Source organism: Notamacropus eugenii, chromosome 4, assembly GCF_028372415.1.
Source record: "Notamacropus eugenii isolate mMacEug1 chromosome 4, mMacEug1.pri_v2, whole genome shotgun sequence".
Taxonomy (NCBI): domain Eukaryota; kingdom Metazoa; phylum Chordata; class Mammalia; order Diprotodontia; family Macropodidae; genus Notamacropus; species Notamacropus eugenii.
In genome coordinates this window covers 248,153,768-248,159,782 of record NC_092875.1, presented here as the reverse complement: position 1 = coordinate 248,159,782, position 6,015 = coordinate 248,153,768, and positions in this window count along the sequence as shown.

Genomic DNA, 6,015 nt, shown 5'->3' with positions numbered 1-6,015 from the left:
TTCCTTTGTACAGGTCATTCTCCATGCCTAGAAAATGCTTCCTCTTCACCTTTATTGCATGTAATCTTTAGTTTTCTTCAAAGGATCTTCAGGAACTTCCTCTAACAGGATGCCTTCTCTGATTTATTCTCTATTTGTTAGTGCTCTTACCTCTCCTCCAATTAATTTGTATTTGTTATAGATAGATAGATAGATAGATAGATAGATAGATAGATGATAGATAGATAGATAGATCTAGATGACTAGAAACAGAGAAGATGGATGAATAGATAGATAGCTTGTGAGCTCCCTGAGGGCAGGGACTGTCTTTTGCCTCTTTTTGTATCCCTAGCACTTAGCACAATGCCCAGAACATAGTAAGCACTTAATAAATATTTATTGATTAATAGCATGTTACTTTTATGTACATTCTGTGTCCTTAGTGAATGCCTATCTATCTACATGTTATCTCTCCTCCAACACCTGGTAGAGAGTAGGGACTTTTTCCAGCATCTGACACAGTGCCTGGAAAATCATAGGTATTCAATAAATGTTTGTTGAATTGAAAAATGAGCTAAATCTTCAGCATCTGTTCAAGGACCACTAGGCTGCCTATTCCATTGCAAACTGTAGGCTAAACAATAGACTCTCTTCTTCCTAACACTTGATTTGTCCTATGATTGTGAATCTCTCTGAAGAGAATCTATAGCATGTAAACCATGGCCCACTACCTGTTTTGTATGGACTTCTATCCAAAAATGGGTCATACAAAAACAGCCAACCCCTATACTATAGTATTTCGGGGATTGATGCAATAAGAGCAACATATTCTGCAAATAGGAGCATCTGGAACATCCGGAGCAACTAGTCTGTGTCTAATAAATATTTACTGAGGGAATGAATGAATGCATGAATGAATATTTTCTTGCATGAGCAGTTTCCTCCAGTACCTCTCCCCTTACTCCCAGAGAGCCCTTTCATATAAAAAAAATAGCATTTTTTAAAGACATAAAAAAGGAAAAAAATCAGCATAACTGCTGAATACTTTGAAAAATTCCAAAAATTCCAAATTGTGTGTATGCAATGTGTAACACCTATGGATTTCCCACCTCCACAAAGGGGCAGATTAAGAATGTCTTTTCATATTTATTCATCTGAGTCCTACTTGATCTTTATCACTATTACATATACTTTTGCTTTTTTAGTGTCTGGTTGTTCTTTGCATTCATATTGTTGTCGTCATTTTGTATGTTTTCTTGGTTCTGCTTACTTCACTCTGTATTAGTTTAAATAGAGTTTTCCATGCTTCTCTGTATTCTTCATACATCATTTCTTACAGCATAGTAATATTCCATTGCATTCCCTTATTCTGGCAACCAAGTGGCTCAGTGGATAGAGTACTGGGCCTAGAGTCAGGAAGACCTGAGTTCAAATCTGGTTTTGGACATTTAATAACTGTGTAACTCTGGGCAAGTCACTTAGCCTCTGATTGCCTCAGTTTCCTTAACTGTAAAGTGAGAATAATAGTATCACCCTTCTAGAGTTGTTTTGAGGATAGAATGAGATAATATAGGTAGGGCATTTAGCACAATATCTGGCATGTAATAGGTGCTATATAAATGCTTATTCTTTTCCTCCCTTTTCAATTCATGTACTACAATCTGTTTAGCCATTCCACAATCAAAGGGCATCAAATGAATATAGTTTAAAAGTAGTGTTTAGTCATTAATTCCATTGGCAAAAATAAAAAAAAAATAGGTCATTCAGTGCTATAAAAACATATTTGCAAATTTCTACATTAAAAAAAATCTCAGATCTTATTTAATTTGCAGAACATTCAAACCAACACTTGAATGTCTGCACGAGTGAGGCAACTTATGTGCAGCCATCTAAAGGATTATTATAATTGGCTGTTTTATCCACAGATTCTGCTCCCTTTTATCTCCGTAGGAAAGTAAACAACAAGCCCCTTTTGAGGTGCAGCAATACTTTGATCTCTAGTATCTGCTGCAAAGTAAAAATTAATAAATATATATATTTAAAACTAGACCACTCTTATATTTAATAGTCATTTATTCTTTCACTTACTTATTCCTTTATTCATTCATTCAACACAACATTTCTTAAGCACCTATGGCATACAGAACATAGGGAGAGATGTTTGGTAAACTGTAAGGTTTGGATATCTCTATCCTTTTCCAACTGAGAGCCTGCTAAGGATTTAAGACAGCAACATGGACAATAATCTTTGAAATGTGCTTTAAGGTTTACACCTTCCTACCCATTATTCTCCTTTGAGCCTCAAAACAGCCCTATGAGATTAATGTGATTCCATTCATGTGGGGAGTTCCCAGTGTGGAAACTCTCTCTACCACTGCAGGCTTTAAATCTGTCTGTAATTGAGTCATAGGGAATTGACAGGGGTGCTAAGAGGTTAAGTGGCTTGCCTACTGTCACACAGCTAGTATGTGTAAGAGAGCACTTAAATCCAGTTCCTCCATACTTCCAAGACCACTGTTTTATCCCCTATGCCACACTGCTTCTCAATAATGCCTCAAGTGGTTTTTATCTACATTTTATAGAGTCATTAAATCCTACATAACTCTGGTGCCACAGGGTCCATCTAATCCTCCTTCCCTCATTTTTTTGTGTTGTTTAGACATTTCAGTCCTGCCTGACTTGTTGTGGCCCCATTTGGGGATTTTCTTGGTAAAGATACTGCAATGATTTGCCATTTATTTCTCCAGCTCATTTTAGAGATGAGGAAACTGAGGCAGATAGGGTGAAGTGACTTGCCCAGAGTCACATAGCTAGTAAGTGTCTGAGGCCAGATTTGAACTGAAGGAGATGAATCTTCCTGAGTCCAAGACCAGCGATCTATCCAATGCCAGATGTAGCTGCTCATCCTCATTTTACACATGAGGGAACTAAAACTCAGAGAAGTAATCAACTCATCCATAATCACATAGTTCTGCTTCTTACTTCCTGTGTGACCTTGGATAAATCACTTGAGCTTTCTAGGTCTCAATTTTCTCAAAAAATTAAAGGAAAAAAGAGAAAAATGAAAATTGAACTAGATGAGCTCTATGTTCTTTCTCAGCACTCTCCTATGATCCTCAGGGTTGGAGGAAGAAATCAAAGCTAGGCACTGAATTTCCATCCAATGGTATATGCATTACCTTCCACTGCCTCCATAATAGATAACTCTAACACACAGTGTTAATGGAGATTTGAGAATCATTAAATAAATTAGTGCAATAACAACGTAAATGAGAAAGAAAAACAACATCAGAACTGAAGGCTGTATGAGTAAAATGGCAAAGCTTCAAGAAGAGCTGAGAAAATGCAGAGGTAGAGAACTTTGAGGGTGTGTGGAACCTTGCATATCCTGCTGCCTTTGATCAACATATTTGTTAGTTTTGCTAAATTATCTTTTTTCTCTTTCACTTTCATTCTCTGAGACAAGGGATAACTTCTTGGGTGGAGGATGGGGAGAAATACATCCAGACGTTAAGATGTAAAAAAAAAAAAAGCTAGCAATCGAAATTAGTGTGGAAAGCAGAGCTTTGGAGGCAGCAAGGATATGGGGGGGGGGGGGGGAAGCATTTAGTTTTAAATGAGGATGAGAAAAGTCCCTATTTTTAGTCCCCTCTCCATAAAAAATTTCAGAACCTCTCACTATTTTAGGTATGAAGTCATAAAAACAGATGCAACCCACCTATAACTTATCTACTTAGATATCTGTAAGACACCTGTCAAAAGGTCCTGATGGGTTGAAGATCAGGATTTTTATCATTTCATTGTAATGTCCTTTATCATCACTTTTATTTTTCCACAGTAATCTTTATTTGAGGGCAGCTAGGTGGCACAGTGGATAGAGTGCTGGGTCTGGAATCAGGAAGACTTACCTTTCTGAGTTCAAATCTGATCTCAGACACTTACTAGCTATATGACCCTGGATGCTTAACTCTCTCTGCCTCAGTTCCTCATCTGTAAAATGAGCTGGAGAAGGAAATGGCAAATCACTCCAGTATCTTTGCCAAGAAAACCCCAAATGGGGTCAGAAAGGGTTGAACATGACTAAACAACAACGAAATCTTTATTTGAATCAGTTGAAGACTGATGGGAACAAAAAGAGATTATGACAAAAACAACAATAATAAAAAATTTGGTTCCTTTTCATGTTTTTGTGTTTAGTCAACATAACTGGTGTTTTTTAGATTGTTACGACAGGATTCTACTGCTCAGCATTCCAAAGAAAACCAATGAATGGCATGACTTTCATTTTACTAATTTTTAATTTTCCTTTTTATTATGAACCTAACGTAAAAAATGGACATTTCCATACACAAATGATAGAAAAGATGTATATAAAACCCAACATCTCTATTATTTATAGATTTTTATTTTAAAAAGACATATTAAATTTAACATAGCATTTTCAACACTGCCTTGCTTATGTGTGTTTCCTGCCCTTTTGGGGTTATCTTTTTTAACTTACTCTTTTTAATATATACTTTTATTTATTTCACTACATATTTTCCAATTACATGTAAAAATGATTAACTGTTCATTTTTGAAAATTTTGTGTTCCAAATTCTCTCCCTTCTTCCCACCCCTCTCATACCCACTGAGAAGGCAAGCAATATATCAGTTATGCATATGAAACCAGGCAAAATATATTTCCATATTAGCCATGTTGACATTGCTTTTTAAAACTTAGTTTAGTCTCCTGTTTTCTTATACTGTAGCCTATGTTTGTTTTTCACTATTGGATTTTCTTTTTTGTTTCACATCTTTTCATATTTGTATTCCCTAATACTTTAAAATTTCATAGTAAAATTTAAAATATTTTTAAAAATATGCAAAGAACAAAATCTTTGTAGCTGTCCTAGCTGAGCTGTAAACCTGAGTGCTTTGTTAATTTCAATTGCTCATTAGAATTTAGGATAGATAGAAAGCATTCTGATTGGATGTTGGTGATGTCATAGAATGTCAAGCAGCCTTCCACGGCTGTTCTAGCTCCTGTGCTCTGAGGTCCTGATGACCTGAATGGTGTATTTTAAGTGGATTATTGTAGTAATTTTTTTTTCTGTAATTAGTCAGCCTTCGGTTTTGTTTCTTACACTATCAGCCAGACGCCCCACAGCCATCCAAAATGTCATTGCTTATTGTGGCACTGATTAAATATTTATGAATAATGAACTTCGAGCTGTCATTTCTCTAATAGCTGCTCCAAGATAGGTGAAATTCTGAGCTTCATGCCTGGCAGGCTTCCCCTCCCCCTCAATACATTTTGCAGCCTTTATAGAGTATCTACTAAGCACTGAGGATTACATTTGGAGTTGTGCTTTCTGTTTATCAATTGTACATACATTTTTCTAACTAAATCACCCCATGGGGAATGGAAATAGGTGGTATTTATCTCCTTTTGTCACTTGCCTTGGACAATAAGGATCAAAGCTTTGATTTCTCCCTCTGAGGAAGTCTTTTTGCTTTTATAGAAACTCATGCTTATAGATGTGTTTTAGACTCCGTTTCTTTCTCTTTCTGTATTGGCAGGTCCTCCTTCTTTCTATCACTTTAGTTATATTACTAGGATAGGGTCATGTTCCTGGTCAATGTGTAACAATGAAATGAAATGACCCTGAATGGCAAGAGTCTTTCTTTGTGGTCCCTAATCATGTCATACCCACCCACTTGTCACAAAGGGAGCATGGAATTTAAAAAAAGATAAATTCTGGGAAATATAGAGCTCAGTTAATAGGAAATTTAAGTATTCAGCAAAGCTTTTGGTGGAGGGAGAGGGAGAGAGGTTCTGGTAGCTGTATTGGCATCATCATAAATGTAATTTTTGTAGCTATCCAGGGTTTTCAGGAGAAGCTAGGAAACCTTGAAAAAAGATCCCTTTGTCTTTCCCCAACTCTTATAAATGTGCCTGGAAAACTAGATATATAACCACAATGGTCTTTTTCATATTGCCCATTCATGAATACTGTCTGAGGCATTCTGCATCACATTTAACTTAAAACAGGT